Below are 19,887 nucleotides of genomic sequence, written 5' to 3' on the forward strand. Positions count from 1 at the left end.
ACGAAAGACATAAGCAGTAGTCATGCTGAAATGCTCCTATTAGAGGAGAATTGGATCAGTGCCACAGAACTAAGACTAGAACTAAATATAAACTTTTATAATAAATACTAACCAAGAATACAGTCAACACTATCAAAGGAAAAAACACCTGGACAAAAGCAGTTGCCTTTATTTCCTCCTCACTGAAAGTTTAACACATCTGTGAAAATCTCTTCAAGTTAAAACAGTACAGATCTTACAAAAGTTTCTCAAAATTTGTTGTATGGTCAAACACTGCTTTTTACCAAGAGAAAACTGGCACACATTGATTATAAAAAAGCCAAGTTATTTTTCACAGTTGATACAGTTTGTTTACTTTCTAAAATTTTCTTGGGCCAAACTAACAAGAACAGTGAAGTCAGTTTCACTGTGATTTGCCATCATTTTCCCTCTGCACCACAGTGCGAATGTCAGACCCTTCAGAGGGAACAAGTTACTCTTTTAACAGTAACAACAGTAACTATTTCCAGTGCATTGTTTCAGTAAAAAAAAAAAAAAAAAAAAAAAAAAAAAAAAAAAAAAAAAAAAAAAAATTCTATAAAGGATTTGGATTTTCTAAAAGTTGTTTTAAAAAATATCTAAGTAACTTGAAGTTAAATTTCAGTTTTGAAATTCCCATTAGCATTTATGAATCTCTTTCAGTAGAAGCTCTTTACCATACAGATCGCAGTTTAAAGAAGTCCTATAAAAACAGACTGGAGTGAAACCAACTGAAATCTATAAGGCCACAGCATGCCATCAATTTCTAAACAGAACTTCTATTCAAATTATTGTGCTTGAAACCTCATATGGTCTGCAAAAATGAGCAAGATTTTCTTGAAACGATTTAAATAACAATTTATCTAAGACTGTAATCTCTCTTGTATGGGATTTGTAAGCCATCCCACAGAATTCTCTAGCAGGGGACACTATTCCCTATTTACATCAAAGTTTTATATAAATAATATTACAATTTTTTAATATTCTGCAGCTGTTTTCCCTTATGAATAAGCTGGGCCTATGAAGAAAATGTGAAAATAGGAAAACTGTGAGTAATATTTATAATAATGATATATTCAACTCAGGAAATTGCTACAACTGTCTTTATCAAAATAAACAAGATAGATATTTTTCCTCCTTTAAGAGAAAAGGAAAATCCTCTACTATTAAAAATAATTCGACTTGGTATTGGTTTGGTATTTGGATTTAACTGTCTTATATCCAATTTTTTGACCTGTTGAAAAAAGAAACAACAAAACACCAAAACCCTAGCACAAAAACATACACAGGAAAACCCCACCAGCATTGCTCCTCGTCTCCCAGGAGTGAGAGCGGCACATACACACGCCATTCAGCCCAAAATTGCTCTAGCTACAGGGCATGGCAAGGCATGAAGTAACTGCTCCAGAGCACTTCCTCATGTGGGTGTGTTAGATAACTGTCTGCTCCAACACTAAAATAAAGCACAGTGTGACCCAATGAGCAGCGCCAGCGCTGCCCTGCACAGCTGCCCGGGCTGCGGGCAGGGCACCCCGAGCACCCCGCGCCACCAAACCCGGCCGTGCCCTCCTGGCCAGCAGGTCTGGCATTCCCCGAGTTCCAGCTACATCACCATATGCTGGATTTAAGTTTGCTTAGGCATACTTTACCCTTTGCTGCTGCATCCAGATTGCAAACGGACTTTGTGCCATTGAAAGAGCTAGGATTTTTTTTTTTTTTTTTGGTAGAATATAGTTGGGGTTCAAGGAAAATTACATCCTCCTAGTGAAAAAGGTTTCACTGTTAGAAAGAACTCTTACCGGATAATGAAAAACGTTCCCCCTACTGTGATTATCTTTCTCTGCTTGAATTCCTCTTGCCTGGAGTTTTCATAAAATCAAGAGGTATCTTGTAGTCATTTTTAAAGTTTTTCAAAAATGTTCAGATGAGTCTGGGCTTCTGCTAAAAGTACATGCAAGAATCCTGAGGACAGGTCCATGTGCTCTCCCACAAAAAACCTGGGCTGTTGAGGAACATACACCTGCACTGGTGCAGGAGAAAATGACAGGTGCCTGAAAACCCTCACCCATCCCACGAGGAGGACGGCTGCGAACACTCCTGCTGCCTCACTCCAGGCTGACCCCCATCTAGAGGCATCAGCAAATCCACCTTTAAGACCCCTACATTTTTTGGCATAACTTCAGCATCCCCTCTATGACCAATCTGAGTTTCAAAGCCTGAGATTCAAACTTTAGGAGAGGAAGAAATACCTTGCTACAGTTAACAGGTCATTTAGAGCAACAAACACATTTCAAGTCTATCAACAAATTACTAATTTAGAAGTCTGAATAAAAATAAGGAAGGAAAAATTTAGTAAACAATAAATGTCACTCCCCAGTTAAGAGACGAGCCACCAAATTTTGGCACACTGATATATAAAACCTTGAAAAGTTTCACTCATGTTCTGGAAAAGCTGCTAATAAAATGGAGCAAGTAGTTTCTATAGTTATAGTGCCAGTGAATAGATCTGCTGCTTTGGATTTCAATTAACTTAGTTTGTTCAGCGAGGAGGCACTTCTGTAGAAATGGGGACTCGCAAGTTAAAGGACAGCTAAAAAAACCCCACCAAACAACAGCAAAAAAACCTGTTGGCAGCAAAAGTTCTTTTGGCTGCAAAATAATGGATTTTTAAGAAACATTTCAAAGGATCTGAAGGTTTTGGAGAATCTCCTAGGCAGCCTCAGGTGGGTTAGGAATATTGCATTATGGACTTCTTTGTGCTAAAAGGAAGGCCTAATGCATGTTTTTAAGAAGTCTGCCTCTTGCTATTAAATAAATAATTTTCTATTAAAAAAAGGTGATTGTTACTGTTCAGAGATCTCCACTGATCAGCGTCCATTTTATATAATTACTTAGGATTCTCCAGAACATTTTATGTAACTCACTTCCACTATCCCTTCTCTTTTTTTTTCTTTATTTTTTTTGTTACCAGCAGAGTAGCAGTTTTACTCTCCAACAGAAATGACAAGAGCTCAGATAAAAAGACCATTTCAAATGGATCAGTTTAAGCAGTCTTTAGAACCCATGATAAATCTGAGCTCCAAAAACTCGACAATGCTAAATGGGCTATGAAATGCATCACAAATCCCTCCCCAGGAAAAAAAAAAAAAAAAAGTAAAAAAAAAAAAATTCAGAGAAAAGATTCAATGTTTGAAAATACAAATAAGTAGCATATTTGTGGAATGAAAAATGGTAAACAAATAGTTACTATTTCTGGACAAAATGGCTCGATAGATTTCATAATTTGCCACCACTGTAAAAAATATCTATTCCCTTCCCCCCTCCCTTCCCCGTCAGTACACACGGAAACACAAGCATAACCATGCATAAAGTGGGAGGGTGGGGGGCAGCCAAGGATACAAACTCCCTCTTAGAAAGTTTGAATTCTTATTAACCCAGTGATGCCTCCATAATGTTACATTAGATCAGCAACATAAAAGTTAGAATATTCGTCTCCTTTCTTCCTAGCAAAGGAAACTGCAAAAACACTAATAATGAAAAATAGACGTTAAAAATATCCAGGAGGAAAAAGTACACGTACAATAACCAGAATTAACCCCCTCTGCCCCCACAACAAAACAGATAAACAGCAAAATCTCTGAATAAAAATCCTGTCAGGAAGAGTGGAACCTGCTTTCTCTTTTTTTGCTTTTATTTACTGTATGCCAAGCATGGACTTTAAACTTACAGTGTGCATATACATAGAAAACAAAGAACGAGAGTCACCGTTAACCCTGGTCACCGGCATTACAGTTAAAAGTCATTGGCAAATACTAATAAACCCCCGTTTAGCAGTAAATAAGGAGAACATGATATATGGACGGACAGATGGAACTGCATAAACAGAAAAGAAAAAGCAGAGAGACCCACAAACATACGGACAGAGCTGTTTTAAAAGAGTGAAAGATATTGATTTACTTGGAACTAGTGTTGGAAAACAAACGTATTTGTTTCCTTCATGATTAAAAAAAAAGTAATTAAAGTGAATCATAAGGGGGCACACCCTTAAATAAGTCGGGGGGGGAACATTTGTAGAGGGTAAGGCCTTCTGTAGATGTTCCGAATTTTAAGCTAGCAAATAGGTCTGGCAAACTTACATCTCTAAATTAAAAATCGAGGGGGGGCGGGGGGGAGGGGGGGGGAAATAAAGCACTGCTGGTGGTTTAAGGAGAGTAGAGGCTTTATTCTTTTATGTTTTATAAAAGTTGACTGGCCTACCTTGTTCCCCAGTCCTCAGTTTGTCTCCTCATAGTCGCTGTCTCCCTGGAAGTACAGTGTGAGTGGTAATGACTGCCTGCCTCCCTAATGAGTCCATTTTCCTGCTCTTGATGTTGTGTATATACACACACTGCAACCTACCTTACAAACCACAGAGACGGGAAAGGGAGAGCGAGCGAGAGAGAGCGAGCGAGAGCGAGCGAGAGTGCGAGAGACAGGCAGAGCGAGAGGGAGAGAGAGAAAGGCGCACACAGACAAAGCCCTCCTACCAGACAGCAGACAACCCTCCTTCCCCGAGCGAGCAAAATACAACTCGCCGAATGCAGCAACAGGTTCAGTACCGCCAGCCTCAGGCAGCCTGGCAAAGGTAGACGGGGCTGAGCAGCGCTGCTGGCAAATAAACACTTCGGGGCCGGCTGGCTCCACCTTTCTTATTTATGTTACAGGATGTTGGAACGCATTGTTTCAGGCGGTCCATACGATTATCATAAATACATTTTTTGTGCGTATCAGCGTGGAGCGCCGAAACGTATCAGCCATTGCGCTCCGTAACCTTATAGCTCTAACACATGCGGGGAAGGTGTAAACATATCTCTTTTGACAGGCAGACTACACAAAGCCCACTGATGATTTTAAAGTCATGAGATCTTTCAAGAAAGACGCTCCTGAAGATAGGTTTCCCCAGACAATAGGGGAGCAGGGAAAATTGATCTTGATGAGGAAGAAGTCTTCCTAAGAGACTGCTCGGTAAACAATTGAAAAGAGAGGGCTATTCTCCCCAGCATTCCCTCCTTTCAAAAAAATATATATTGGGAAGCTTCTACCCCTACAGCTATAATAATGTGCTGTGCTTATGTCTGAACAGGTGCAATGCATATAGTACATGGTGTTACAAGGACAGAAATAAATCTCTCAAGTAAAAAAACATTTTCCCAGTTGCAAACAGGCCAAGGTTATTTAAAATACAGGTCTAATCTGAAGAATGTTCTCCTCGCTCCCTATATATTTTTTTCCTGCGGGGAGGAGCGGGGATGGACGGGTGGTGGAAGATGCAAAGGAGAAGCAAAGATAGGGGAAATGATACATGTAACCAGTTAGTATATTTTTATTTTTACAATATTCTGACACATCTGAAAAAGATGTATGCTGCTTCTAAAATAATTTTCACTCAGCCCTGCTTCTCATTACATGTAAGCTTATGCTATAACAAAAATTCTGTTTATTTTAATGACAATTACAATGACAACTACACACACGTCAAAGTAGGAAGACCAGGGAAAAAAACATTTTGCACCTGTATTTCCTCCATGGCAAAGGTTCTTGGAGAACTTTATCCATAGACTCCATATCCATTTTTAAAATGGAGATAATTAGGTTAAAAACAAAGAAATAAACAAAAACCCAAAACAAACAAACAAACAAATCCCAAAAAAAACCCCCCCCACACAGCAAAAACAAACCCACCAAAAGTTAAGTGATATTTCCAACGTTATGCTGTAAATCAGTAGTAAAATAGATGAGAACTCAAATCTCCTGAAGCAAACCAGACTTGTCCTGGAATAACTCATACCCACCTAAAAGTTAAGTGTCCTGTCTAAGCCAGTTGTGTAGGCTCCCTCTATTGTCAGTGGAGAGACAGGCACCTCCCAAAAGCAATTCATCCCAGCTTTCTCTGTCTCCCCACTAAAGAGGGAGCCTACACAACTAGATTAGGCTAAGCAGCTAGCTTGTAGTTGGCTAAATTAAGTAAAATGAATCTCACTTTTGATCTAAAGCTCTATTAAAACATCCCGCTTCCCAAAATACATTTTTATTATCACATTTATTATTAGGCAATATATGCCTGAATTGTAGTGATGGAAAAGGGATAGCCTGCTGACTAAAAGAGACAGGTAAACTCCCTAGATTCATGGATTTGTACCCTCGGGCTGGCTGGATATTCATGATTCACAGAGTCTTTATAATATTAACCAGCCTGGTGACTGGTGAATTTGATTAGTTTTGTTCACTGGTAGACGGTACACATTTTTGTATTTCGCTTATAAACATTCTGGTTTCATCCAGATGTACAGTAAATACAGAAGGATTAAGTAATTTATTTCAAAAGGTTAATTTTCATTAGTTTTTCATCAAAACACAGCCTCTCTTACCTTAGGGTAAAATATAAAGAGTAAAAAGCTCTAATAGATGACTTAGTTCAACTCCTTCTGTAATATTTAGCTATGTACACACCTGGCATACGTAGAGGCAGCTCTCCAAGTTACTCCAAATATATATTACAAAAATTTAGTCATATTACATACTTTCTTCTCTGGACTTCATGACCATAATCACCTTATTGAAGGGTATGTAAGGTCAGGAAAGCAGAAGGGGCATTTGTAGACTTTGCTTCTAACTGTGGTAACTCGATCTGGCTGTGTAAGTACCAATTGAGCAGTCACTGCCTCAGTTTTTCCATCTGTAAAACAGACCCAACTGTAGTTCCATGAGTAGATGGTACTGTAAATATGTGAAGAGTCTTCCCATCTTGGCCTGGCATCTCTCAGAGTTTTACGATGGCAAATATTATGGGAAAAATATAAATACTTTGTCAAGGGGACTTGTGTCAAAGCCAGCTGATGAAAATCACAAGTTTTCATATCCTTATATTCAGTTCAAATAATAGGAATAGTCTCTGAATTAGAAATTTAAAAAGCAGGTCTACACCAACATGAGGATATCAGATGTGAGAAGTTCTTAGCAGCCTGGAATATTTGGCCCCAAGCTAACATTAATTCCTTTGTCCTACCAATCTTACACATACAAATCTGAAGAGATATTTAAAATGTACCAACTTTGGATAAAAAACCAGACTTGACCCTTCAAATATAAGACAATCAGGTAGAAATCTGAGTACTGAGTCAGAAACACTAAAGTCTGAAAAATGGTCAGATTTGCAATTGATACAGATCCAAAACCTGTAAGTTGGGAGGCACCTAGGTCCTTAACTTTCCTCTAACTTTCTAGAGATGTGCATCTGAACCAGGATAACAAATTTTCTCATGTTTTGAGGAAGTCTGAATCTCAGTAAGAACAACAGAACTGAGCCCAGTTCCACTCACAACAATTCTTACGGCCAGACCCAAACTGGAACCCAAAGCCACCCTTCCGAAGTCGCATGGGGTTTGTGTACTCACAGAACTATAGAACTAAACCAAACATTTTCCAACCTCGAGATTGTTGGAAAGCAAATATGGAGTAGATTCCAACTTAAGCCAGTTTTGGCCCTCAATCAGAAATTAATCAAATTAACCATGATCTTTATAAAATCCAAATATATGTTTGACCTGAATGAAAAAACCCACAAGATGTGATTTGCACAACTGGTTCCTTGCCTAAAAGTCCTTTTTAGACTTAGATCCTAATCATCAATGGCTCAATTCTGGGTTGTCTTATTAATCATTTAATCCCATCTAAACCATTTTAAAAAAATCCTGAGTGGTGCAATTTGGAGAATCCTGATTTAATGTTTTGCCAACAAAAAACTGCCCATTTGCTTGATTCAAAATGCTCAGTGAAAGCCTGCTCACCACCACAGCACACTCCTGTGGGTCTGCAATTCCTGCTCTCCATTATATGAGGAGGTCAATGGCCATGCACTTGGATCATTTGCAAGCAGAGGAAGGAGGACGCGTGGCTGCTGGCAGCTGTCAGCTCTGTCACAGGACTGGACACAGACCTGCCGTGTGGCAGTGAGGACCTGCATGGCAGTCACACGGCTGGCCTGCGCCTGGCCATGCAGCAGAACAGGCAAGCAAGCCCTTGTCGTGTGCCAGGATCGTACATCTCCCATGGCACAGACACCAAATGTTGGTTAGGCCATGCACGGTGTCACCCCATGAGACAGAGGCTGGAAGAGAGGGCTCCTGGCTGGCTTAGTAAACACCTGCACTATCCATCCTGAATGCAAGCAATGCTGGTCTACCCGGTAGATGACACTTCTGTTCCTTTTCTGCAAACTTGTCTTCTCAGTTCAGAGTTAGTCTCTAGCAGCTGTTATTAGGGAGGCAAAAGAGCCCTAACCCCTCTAGTAAAGCCTCCAAAAGAATGAAAAAAAAATACTAGCACCATAAAGGCAGGTGAAAAATTGTCATGTTTGGTGCAGCCAGAGCACCCATCTCCATTTCTGCCAGACAGCTGCAGAGCCCTGATTTTCAGTAGTAAGAGGAAGACAGAAAAAACCAAAGTGCCCACGAGAACTGTGAAAGACTTTGTTGCAAATGACAAGATTCTGGATGACGGACTGAGAGGGAAGGAAGGCACTTCAGTGCCAAATAGCATATTCTAGACTGCTCTAGTCTCTCCTCTCCACTTTATGTCTCCAGGCACACCAACATGCTGAGTTTAGACATATCTTGTTGGCATCCAAAACTGGAAAAGGAGTCACAGCATCATATAAACATGTCTGTGGATAAGAGCTGATTCCTTCAGAAAAAAAAACAAAACAAAAAACCTAAACATTAGCCTCTTAGCAGATACCTAAGGGTTGATTTTCAAATGCTGAAGAAATTTAAGTGAGACTGACTCCATGAACTGGTTGGGTACCTTGCCTATCCCTGTGATGGGCTAAAACACTGCTTTTGATGTACTTCACATATTTACCCCATGATATTTCCATTAATACTTCAGGGAGCTCCGCACTACCAGAATCTCAGGATCTGTTCCTAGAAACCAGGCTGGTTTAACACCCTGCTGCTGTTAAAAATCCCAGGCCAGCTTCCATCACAATTCTGTTTCAGATGGTATAGGCAGGACCTAGAAGCAGTCACACCAACATGTCTGAACTTGATTGCTTCCACTCAGTCCCCTTAACCACATACTCAGGTCTCTGAGACTCCCCTGGTGTATCACACCATCTTGTTGCCAGCCCAACAGGATTGGTGATTCACATGTCTCTACTGGTGTCCTGCAGTGTCTCTGCAACTTTGTGCAAATGTAATGAGATGCCAATTAAAAAAGCTCAAGAGTCCTGCAGTGTGTCAGGCTGATTCAAATTAGATACCTGTATGAAGTGATTAAAAATAGGTTTTTTTAAACCTGAAGATAACAAGAGGACAGTATGTTCGATTTACATCAGCAGGGGCCAACAAAAAATGTAGAGGGACCACACAAAGCTCTTTATTCCTGCAGATTAACTGGTGATGATGCTGGGGACAGGACAGGGGAAATACAGTGCACTTCGGGTGCCTTTCAATATGCAAAGAATCTCAATTGTTCTCCCATCTCAGCAGTCACTACTTATTGTCAGACCTCCAAATAAGTAATATTTTCCTTTAATTTAGCAACTTTGGTCGATCATACCATATTTCAGGTGCACATAATCATAAAAAACCAAATCTCACAACTTCCTTTGGCAACAAAACTACTGTCATTCTCATTTTACAGATGGGGAAGAAAAAAAAAAAAAAAAGGAAAAGTTAATCACCCTGTTGAGAACAGAAAGTGAGATTGGGATGTTAGCCTTTCCTGATCAGAAGTTCAGGCTATGTTGCCTCTATGGATCAGTCTCTCAGACAGCCCAGCTGATTGGCAAGAATGGGATGCACTTACTAAACCAGAAGCAGCTTTTCTACCGGTTTGTTTAGTTGGTTTTGGGTTTTTGTTTGTTTGTTTAATCTCAGAATGCCCTGAATAATAAACTAGATGCAAAACTGACACGTCTCAAAGAGTTTAAATAGATCTGTGTAAATCTGTGTGCAAGTAGTGTGTACTAAGTACTCACTTTCCTTTGTGGTGACACTACCTGTGCAGGAACACTTTGCACAATGACTGTTCCCCTAGGCCACCTTTCGCTAAGGCTGCCTCTGTGTTTCTGTTGCATAATCATCCCACGTCATCCATTTCTCTAGTACTGTGTTGGGTAAATGTTACTGCTACATCAGTAAATTGTGAGAGAGAGATCTCACAACATAGCAAATTTTGTCCCAGCAAGGCCAGTCCCTTGCTTTTATACTTATCAACACTGGTGTACATCAATCACCACCTACAGGGACTGAGAGTCCTCATCAACTCCAGAAGACAATATTAGACCAACATACAGCTTTCCAATTCAAAACCCAAAACAATACAAAAACCCCTCAGACATACATGCACATGAACTGGGATGTCCATGTGCTATTATTAGCTTTGTGTCCTAGATGTGTAGATTGTGTTGCAATTATTTAACCTCCTAACAAGGTGTAGTTATGTGTAGCCTCAGCTGTACATATATGTTCACCCTCTCCACTTACAGGGTGCTGGGATATTACCTTTATTTGCATGGGCAGGCCATTAGTGACCAATTTAGCTGTTGAGCTAAGGTGCCAGGCCCTCATGCAAGCTGTGGAGTTACAATGAAGTCAGATCTTATTACATAGCCCACTGCATTGTATGGTGCACTCTCTATTATATAACAATACAGTTCCCAAAGGTTACCTATGATTCCATTATAGAGACATGGTGCAGTTCAGCCAAAACTTAAGGACAAGAAATTTGATTAATTACTTATGAAAATCCACACTGAATCCATCCCAAACTGAACAACAAATAGTAAAAAGTAGTTTTATCACATGAAAGGAGCTTTGGTAACAAGCAAATGAGGATGCACATTCATCACTCTCTTCTGCCAGATAACCAGGATGACTATCAAAGATGTCTATTTTTGCCACAGAAAGTTAAGGAGCATGCAGACTTTTGATTGCTGTCATAATGACTTCAGACATGAACCGGAGTAAAAATTCTGAAGCTCAAGATGGTCAGCATTTCTACTTTTACCTTGTTTAAATAGTAGGGGGAAAATAGCCAACAAACCAACGCAAACTTCTGCAACTCTAGTGATTGTCATAGCAGTTGAGATGCACTAAGTTTATCATGAATGAAGATCTGATCTAGATGGGGGAAAATCGAGACACATCACTAGCAATTCTTTGGAAGCTTTTATTTCACCCTCTGGGTGCAACTGAATATTTTCATAAGCCTATCAGCGTGAATCCATTCTACCTGGAAAACATTTATGTCAGCATTTTCAAAGATGCTACTCATTCAAGAGGTAATTATCTCCTAGTTTAGAATATCACATCTGAGAATACTGCCCCCCAAATGAATAGCCATTTCTGGAAAAATAAAAACCAGAAATGCAATTTAAGTGTATCAGATGTATAAAGATGGAAATTTCATACTTTAACTTTTATTGACTGTACATGAAGTGGACCAAAGCTCCTCTACAGAAAAGAGACAAACAGTGCTGAAACTTCAAACATCCGAGAACTCTTCAGCAGGCTCAAAAAATTATGTGATTATCTTAAAAGCCAGGGATTTTTAAAACATCTCTATTATGATCAGAAACATTTTGACATCTTTTTAATGCAATTATTAAAACTAGAAATTTCTTTATGTATTTTCTTAAAGCTAAGGATATATGACCAAAACTTAGAAATCACAGTATGTATAATAATGCTGTACTATTTGAAAGAAGCAGCACGAAGTGCTATTATTCACCTAATACTTCACCATGACATCCCTTCAATGGATGTAGGATTATTTTCCTCAGATTCAGTAATTGTGAGAAAGTTCCTCTATGAGATTTTTCTAGGCGAGGGTAAAGCAATCCATTTACCAGGCAAACTGAAGTTGTAAGTTACTGAAAAGGCTGGACTTTCACTCAAACCTCTTAGGCTTGTTTCTCACTTTGAAGCATTTCAGCCCAAAAATTCATCATAGGACCAATTTCACTGTTTGCAACTGGCCGAAATTCCTGCTAAGCCCCTGTGCTTAATGTTTCTGGATATGTGCCCCTAAAATCTCACTGCCAGCTAACAGAAAACACAAAGCCCAGGGACTTGGGGGCATTTAGGCCAAATGGTTCTGACCTGTGATTATAAAAAAAGTGCCCGATTCTGTTTCAGGGCTAACTAAATATTGTGAGACCATTCAGTAAAGCAAAGGAAATGAGGAAAACTTCCAGGGAAGGTTTATCTTTGATAGCCTCAGAAGCCCACTCCAACAACCAACTTTAATGCTGAGCCCTGTATCAAACACACAGGAAACACTAGCAAGGATGTAACCTTTTTACTAACAGCAGTGCCCCCAACATTGAATAGGAAAGTTTCATGCTCACAAACCTTGATTATGTGTAGACCACCTCAGGATTATTTTTGTGCGTGTGTGGGCAGGATTTGTCGGCTTTGAAACATTTAATCAAAGATGTTTCTGAAGAATAAAGAACCAAGATGCAGTAGATGTAATCAAGAAAAGGAATGTCCTGATCCGTCTTCTATATTTTTTTTTATTTATTTTATATAAGCTAAGTTCTATTAGAAAAACTACACTGGATCCAATTAGTCTTTTAGTTTTAGCCTAAAGGAGAATATTTTTTGATAAAGTGAACACAGTTTGTTCAGCTGTTATAAAGGACACATTTAGAGGTGCATTTATTTTCCTGAAGTATTAATTGAAGTCCATTTTGAAAGGAATAGATGAGAGAGTTTATTATTTAAAGCCAAAGAAATTAAAAGCAAAAAGTTGAAATAGCTGAAAATTAAACCTTGGGTCTTATTTTACACAAGAACAGAGATAAGAACCTTTCTCTCAATCAAACCTGTCAAAAATGGGAATATCTAGCAAGGTTAGTGGTGATGTAAGTCTGACAGAAATCAGCTTTGGTATCCTATAGACAAACAACCCTTTTATTTTGCCTGTGTTTGAATAAAAGAGCCTTTCATTACAGAACTAGAACATACAGAACAAGGTGACATAATATTTTCAAAATGATATAATAGAAACAAAGTGTACCAACTTCAATGCTACTCTTCAGTCAGGTTTTGTAACGAGCCCAAGTCAGACACTATTTTATGGCCAAAGGGCTCCTTTTCTATAACTTTCTTTGCATATATAAGCTAGGACTGTAAGATTTTGTATTGCTACCAGGATTATGTATGATTATATAATGAGAGATCCCCTTTGTAATATATCTGCAATTAGGCATAATTAAGTTTGTCAGAGGAACGTTAATTTCCTGATTTTTGAGTAAATAAAGAATCAATGTTAACATTGCACTAATCAGTACTAACTAACATTTAATTTGTTTTGTTTCAAAGTCAGAGGTCACATTGTGAAACCATTTGATAATATGCAACAAAAAACTCAGCAAAATAAACAGAACTTGGAATAAAGATAACTTTCTATTAACTGATACTTTGCTGTCCTACTGTTCCATTTGTTGAGTTGTCCTGAAGCCAACAAAATATTGGTAAGAATCAGGATACAAATATGACTTTAAGTAGTCTCTGTTGTAGTCTCAGAATGCATCGACATTTGTTTTTAACACACTGTGATAACATCACAGATGTTAGAACCATAAATGCCAGTATACCTTTACACTTTCTCTTTCAGAAACAAAGGTACTACCACTGCAGCTAAATGAAATTCTCACCAGCTTCAGGAAACCATTTGAGAGCCAGGCACCAAGCAAGGGAAGAAAATCATGTCTGATAGAAATCCCACATAAATACCAAGCTATACATCACACGTCCATCCAACTGAGTAAGCAAATGAGTTTCAGCCTGAAATTCCTAGGGATTCCCAGAGTAAAGCTGCAATGTACCATAAACATTCACTGGGGATTCTCAGATACAGGATTATGGGGGCAAACTGTGAGCAAGCTGTTAATGGTTACCTGGCGCAGCACAGTCCTTCCCAGTCACGAGAGCTGGGACTGCCTGTTCAGGCTCCATGTGCAGCTCATGTAAGCATCTTTAAAACAGGTATGAGAAAAGCAGCCACAGAGTTATAATGAAGAGAATTTATGGGGCACTACTCTCCCAAATTGCTGTTTCAATATAAAAAGTACTCTGGGCTCCAAATATCAAAATGTGACAATGCAGAAGGTCTATGTAACAGGGTTATCTCTTCTTTTTCCTGCCTTATTTCTTGAGAAAAAAAACAGTAAAGCAGCAAATAGTTTCTACATTTAAATGACTGACAATAGTCTTCAGAGTCAACACTGCTTGACACATCCAAGAATTCTTGTATTAGGAGACTGACTGGAAACAAACAAGTGTCAGCTCACATCTAATGCAATCTTTAATTAGAACCTCTCAGTCAAGCAGGCTACAAGCTTTTTACGTCCTAAATTAAAGCTGTAATTTTGGAGCAAAAGAAGTCAACCACCAGGGAACAAAAGCACCAGTTCACCATACTGCTAAAAGTCAGCTCAGTCTGACCCCTGTTTCAAAATATGAAGGTAAGTGATAAATTACATCATTTTCTGGTGCAGACAAGATACAACAATTGCCATGAATTTTTAGTGTTAGGTACTTAATGATGCTGGAGGTTCTTTGGGATAACTACAGGCTACTCCTCTGAGAAACGTTATGTGCAAGACAAATAAAGCCCAAAACTCTGACTTACAGGTTCTATCCACATTCATGTTACAACACCATCCACAGGTCTCAAAGCTTAAGATTATCAATCTTTATCTGCAACAAGAGTTCACTTTCAGAGGAATGAGAAGACTTGCTTCACAATAGCTCAAAGGTGTTCAAATCCCTGCAAGACACTAACACTTCATTCCATTCATTTTAATGGAAAATAGATGTCCAAATTCCCAAAGACAGCCCTTTTACCACTGGGCCTAAAGAAAGAGATTACTTGAAAATATCATTTTATCACAAGAGAAGACAGGAAAAAAAATTCCAATTAAAATTGGTGGAATTGATCGAAGAATGAAAGCCATCAAGGAACAAGACAGGCAAAATGGGGAATAAAATAAGGGAAAAGTGCATAAAGTTATCTCCTCAAGGAGTAAAAAAAAACCCTCCACTTCCTACTGGAGTAAAAGCAGATATTTCCAGTTTGTTTTCTAACAGCTAAAAAGAAGTGTAAATTAAAGACTAGGAAGCGGATTGAAAACTGTGACAAAGGCAGACCATAAAGCTGGAAGTAAAACACTGTACCATGAATTACTCGTCACAATTAAATGGCCAGAAATTACTCAAGTGTTTTAGGAGTAGCCATAAGCACCTCTAATATCACAAGTTTTACTCTGAACTGAAATCCTTCTGCTCAAAAAAAAATCTTAGGCAATACTACTCAGGCTAAAAAAGTATCTCCTACAGCAGCCTTTGGGCTTATCATGGAAATCTGCACAAGAGTGGGAAGGGCGGTGGATTGTGGCATGTAATTCAAAAAGCACAGTGAAGCATCCTGGCTGAGTTGCAGCCTTTACCCTGCTCCTCTTAGCGCCTTCTTTCTCCAGCTCCTCCCTGCCAACTCAGCCTTTCAGTCCTCGCTTGTCTCACATGCACTCAAGATTAGATCAAGTCCTGGGAATTTCTAAGCAGAGCTCAGGGCCTAAGACCATCCCTGTGGAGACGAGGAAGGACTTGATGGATAAAGAGTCAACCATCCCACACAGTTACCACTCCACACATTTCTCCCCCTGTGGCCACACTCCCAACCCACAGAAAGCTTCTTGGAATTTCCTGCAGTACCCGATACATCCTTCTCACTCTTAAAGCAGTATATGCACTTCCATCTTTGAGAAAACGTCAATAAACAGTTTAAATAGTTACTTGTAAAACTGATAGCTAGATTTTAATTTAAGAGAACTACACCTAAGATTGCACAGAGAGGGTAATCATAGCATCATAGAATGGTTTGGGTTGGAAGGGACCTTAAAGATCATCCAGTCCCAACCCCCTGCCTTGGGCAGGGACACCTTTCAGCAGGTTGTTCAAAGCCTCACCCAACCTGGTCTTGCACACTACTGGCACATGGATGCATACTTTGCAGCTGTGAGGGAGACTGAAAAAAACAAACAAACAAAATTCCCAGAGGCAAAAAAAGGCAATGAACTATTGAGGACCACTAAATATGATAAATATGAACTAAAATGGCACAAATTGTATGGTACTGGTAAATAAGCATATTTTTCTTTTTCAGCAACTGAAAGCATCTGAGTTGCACTGGCATTTAGAGAGGTACTCCCCATGCTCTCCCATATAAACACTGAATCAAAACTCACACAGATGTGATTGGTGAGACAGAGCCCTGACAGACACAACTAGAGGTGTTTCAAAAGCAGAAATACATTTGACCAAAGATGGCCTGCTCAGCCTTTCACAATAGACCCAGGAAAGATGTTATTACCTTTTGCTGCAGGGGTTGCTTATATATAGTTTGGCAAAGAGTCCATGAGTCATGTTACCTATATTTACAATGTCAGATACAGAAACAATCCAGTGGTGACTATTCAGGATCTGACACTTAGAAATGTTTACATGAAAATAACAAAGACTAGGAAGAAGTAGTGCTTGAAAAATAAGGCTCTATTTTCTATCTGCAAATGAGAAATTTAAACATTCTAAGACTCAACAGGAAAGTGACACAAGTAAAGAGGTTCTGTTCCTCTTAAAAGACAGCAAAAACCCCATAAACTCTTGCCTTCCTACTTACATGGGGAATAAGACTTTCAGGGCCTGGTGAGAGAGACACTGCTAGTCAATGGAATAATTTTTCAAATTATGCTAAAAAAGAAAGTAATAAACGAAACAAGTTTTGAACATGAACATACAATACTTCAAGTATCTAAAAACTTCCATTAAGTAATCTGAGTATTCTATAAGAAGTCTAACAAAAGCCAGCACTCTCACTCAGGTTTTCCATCCTGACTGCTAAATCCAGACTGCAGGCTTCTTGCTCTACTGTTAATATTAAAGATACCAGTTTTACAAACTGGAACTTAATGGTTAAGACACATAAAAATATTCATTTATCTGACCTCAAGAGAAGTTGGAGAAAGCAACAAGTGTATGCATGTACAAAAGTAACAAAACCCAAGATAATTGTTTAACAGTATAGTGTAGGCATCGTCAAAATTGTTCAAGAAGTTAGGATGACTTCATACCCCTCAAAAAATGCAGACAATTCATTTTTTGTAGTCTCTTCAAGACGACATGTTCTTTTAAGTGAAACTACTGAAGCAGGACTCTGATGAGTCTGATGATCCTGAAAGTGAGAAGTTTTAATGCTGTCATTATCATTATTAAATGTAGCTGTAATGATGATTTAAATCTGTATTCCAAGCCTCCTAGATGCTCTTAAACATTAGACACCTTTGTGTCTTGAAGACCCAGAAAAAAAGCTTACCACTTGATTATGCTGTAAAGAAAAACTCTGCTTAACAAGACAGATGCAACCTTATTTTGCCTTAATGATATTGCCTTCAGTGGAACACAAAAGAAGCAATTGATAGCAATGATTGAAACATTTCTTTTAGAGACTTGTAAATTCAGCTGTCCACTACAAGAATCTCCAAGAGAAGAATCAGGAGGATAATGAAAGAAAAAGTAACAGCACTGAACAGTGACATAAGTGCAGGTTGGCTATCTGAACATGACAAATGATCTCCCAATGACCATAAGTTTATGGACAATGCAATGTATGTGTATGCTTTGTATGCTGCTATTAAAAAATGAAAATCGCAGATACTGCTGCAGTGTTACCAAAGATACCATCCAACAACGAGGAATGCATGAGAAAGCTGTCTTTACTATTTGGTTAGACAGAAAAAACAAATTTGAAACAAGAATGCTTAAAACTATTTCTTCTGCTTCTGATATATGGCTGCTCAATGCTGTATTTCAGCCACATCAAGTGAAAAAGTAACAGCCAAACTTTCTCAAACCTGTATCATAGAGCCTAAAGACAAATCTGCTATCACCAGCAGGCTGGATAATGTGAATGAAGGGTAACCTGAGTAAAAAAGTGCCCCTGCTTCCCAGAGACATTCAGTGTTCCTCTCAGGAACATGTGATTCTGCATTTACATCAACAAGTGTCTTGAAATTTGCACTGAGAACAAGAAGGACTTTGATCAAAAAATAGCACACGTTTTTCTCTGCAAGGAACTTTACAGAGAGGTACTAAATTTACAAAAGCAGTTGAAGGAGGTTTCAGAGGGACTTGACAGATTACAGGCTGATGACACTACCATTACAGCCTCAGTGGAAATGTGGTTTGATCTAATTAACAACAAAGAACTAGAACCACTGAAGAACAAAATTAAAAAATTATTCAAAGACTCTTGGAAGCTTTCCATTTCATAGCCACCAGGACGGATTCGAAACACAGACGGATGGGATTAAACCCAGGATAAGACGTCAGTGTTGGGACAGGCATTGAACATATTCCAGGTATCTCAAAAATTCTAAGATTAAAAACTGAAGATACATGTTTTGCCCTCAATATGTGATTAAAAAATGGATTTGATTGAACACAATTAATTTAATCGTGCAGGTGGAAAATACAGATGTTAAATTAGGGCAGACAAGATGGCTGAACTTAGAAATGCTGGATTTTAGAACAGATGCATTGCTGTCCAGCCAGCTCAGCATCACTTTTTACACATTTTTAGTTTATTCATATCACTTTCATTGAAACTGTGTAACAGTGTAGGTGCTAAAATCAAAGAATCTGGTAAGTGCACCAATATGCAGAGTTAGATATAAAGCTTCATAGACCTAAATTTTTTTTCTACAGAGACTGTGAAGATGTTCTTGTTTTCAAGTACAGAATCACACACTTTGCATTTTAGTTAACGTGTCTTTTTGTGTTCAAGGGACAAATACACCCATAAAATACATCACATCATTTGTGTGCATGGTTTCAGTGGATAATATACTGCATTTGAGTGTTTTCTCCAACAGGCTTTTGCAGAAAAAAACCTAAAAAAAGTCATGCTGGGGAGAAAAATTCAACTTTGATACATTGGCTGCTGTTTCCACATACAAGTTTTCTCTCCACACCCAACAGAGAACACATACCTCAGCTGAACAATTGTGAGCATATGTTAGCTATGCCAATATCCTGTGGAAAGTAACAAAAGGCTTTAACTTATTTTTAACGGAGAGAATCGCATAACTACAAAAGTTTTTCCTTGAGAATTTCAAGTCAAGTTGGGATTACTGTACCTCCCTCTTTGGGAAGTTGTATGATTATTAATCTTATAATTAAAAAAGTAGAAGTTAATGAGGAAACATGTTAACATCAGATGATTTACGGGCCTATTAATACTGAAAGTGTATTGGGAAAAAAAAAAAGGGGGAAAAGGAAAAACCCATTGTGTAATCCAGTTCTGATGAAATGCTGGACAATTTTGAGACTGATAAAGTGAGTCACTGCCAACTGACTCAGCATGACAACGGGAGTTCATTGTTGCCTTCGGACTGAAGGAAGCAGGCCCTCAGTTGGCTCAAACCGGATTTGTTCTTTCCCTAAAATGTGCTATTTCCGCCATCTTCTCCTCCTTCTCCTCTCACGTCTTCCATCAGACCCTCTGGTGTCTCCAGTACACGCTGCATTTATTAAGCCCTGCAGTATTCAGCTAGCATTGGATACAACACACATTAAGCCCTCAGATGCAGCATGTTACAAAATTAACTTAAAAGGCTGGAATGCAGCTCCATTTTTAAGTCCCAGTATATTTATATTTCACATATGGTTTTCGCTAGGCTATTCACAGGGGGGACTATAAAGCATCTCAACATGTGAGGTACTCTTGTAAACCTCACAATGTCCTCAGTTGCACTTACTGTCC

The 19,887-nt window shown here is 38.8% G+C and overlaps 1 protein-coding gene across 10 annotated transcripts in view; it reads right to left on the reverse strand.

The window, feature by feature from the left end:
• The window catches only part of ZBTB20 (zinc finger and BTB domain containing 20), a 472,116-nt gene that overhangs the window by 439,042 nt on the left and 13,187 nt on the right, over positions 1–19,887 (reverse strand). For 6 of the 10 annotated variants that reach the window (XM_063419870.1, XM_063419874.1, XM_063419866.1 and 3 more), the window contains exon 1: positions 4,276–5,001. The exons of 1 other annotated variant lie outside the window; for it this stretch is intronic. The gene's annotated coding sequence lies outside the window, so the exon portion shown is untranslated. Of the gene's footprint in view, positions 1–4,275; positions 5,018–19,887 lie in introns of those variants that run through there. 3 more of the 10 variants (XM_063419872.1, XM_063419867.1, XR_010083181.1) reach the window with 2 other exon arrangements.

Source organism: Prinia subflava, chromosome 28 (genome assembly GCF_021018805.1).
Source record: "Prinia subflava isolate CZ2003 ecotype Zambia chromosome 28, Cam_Psub_1.2, whole genome shotgun sequence".
NCBI classification, from domain to species: Eukaryota; Metazoa; Chordata; class Aves; order Passeriformes; family Cisticolidae; genus Prinia; species Prinia subflava.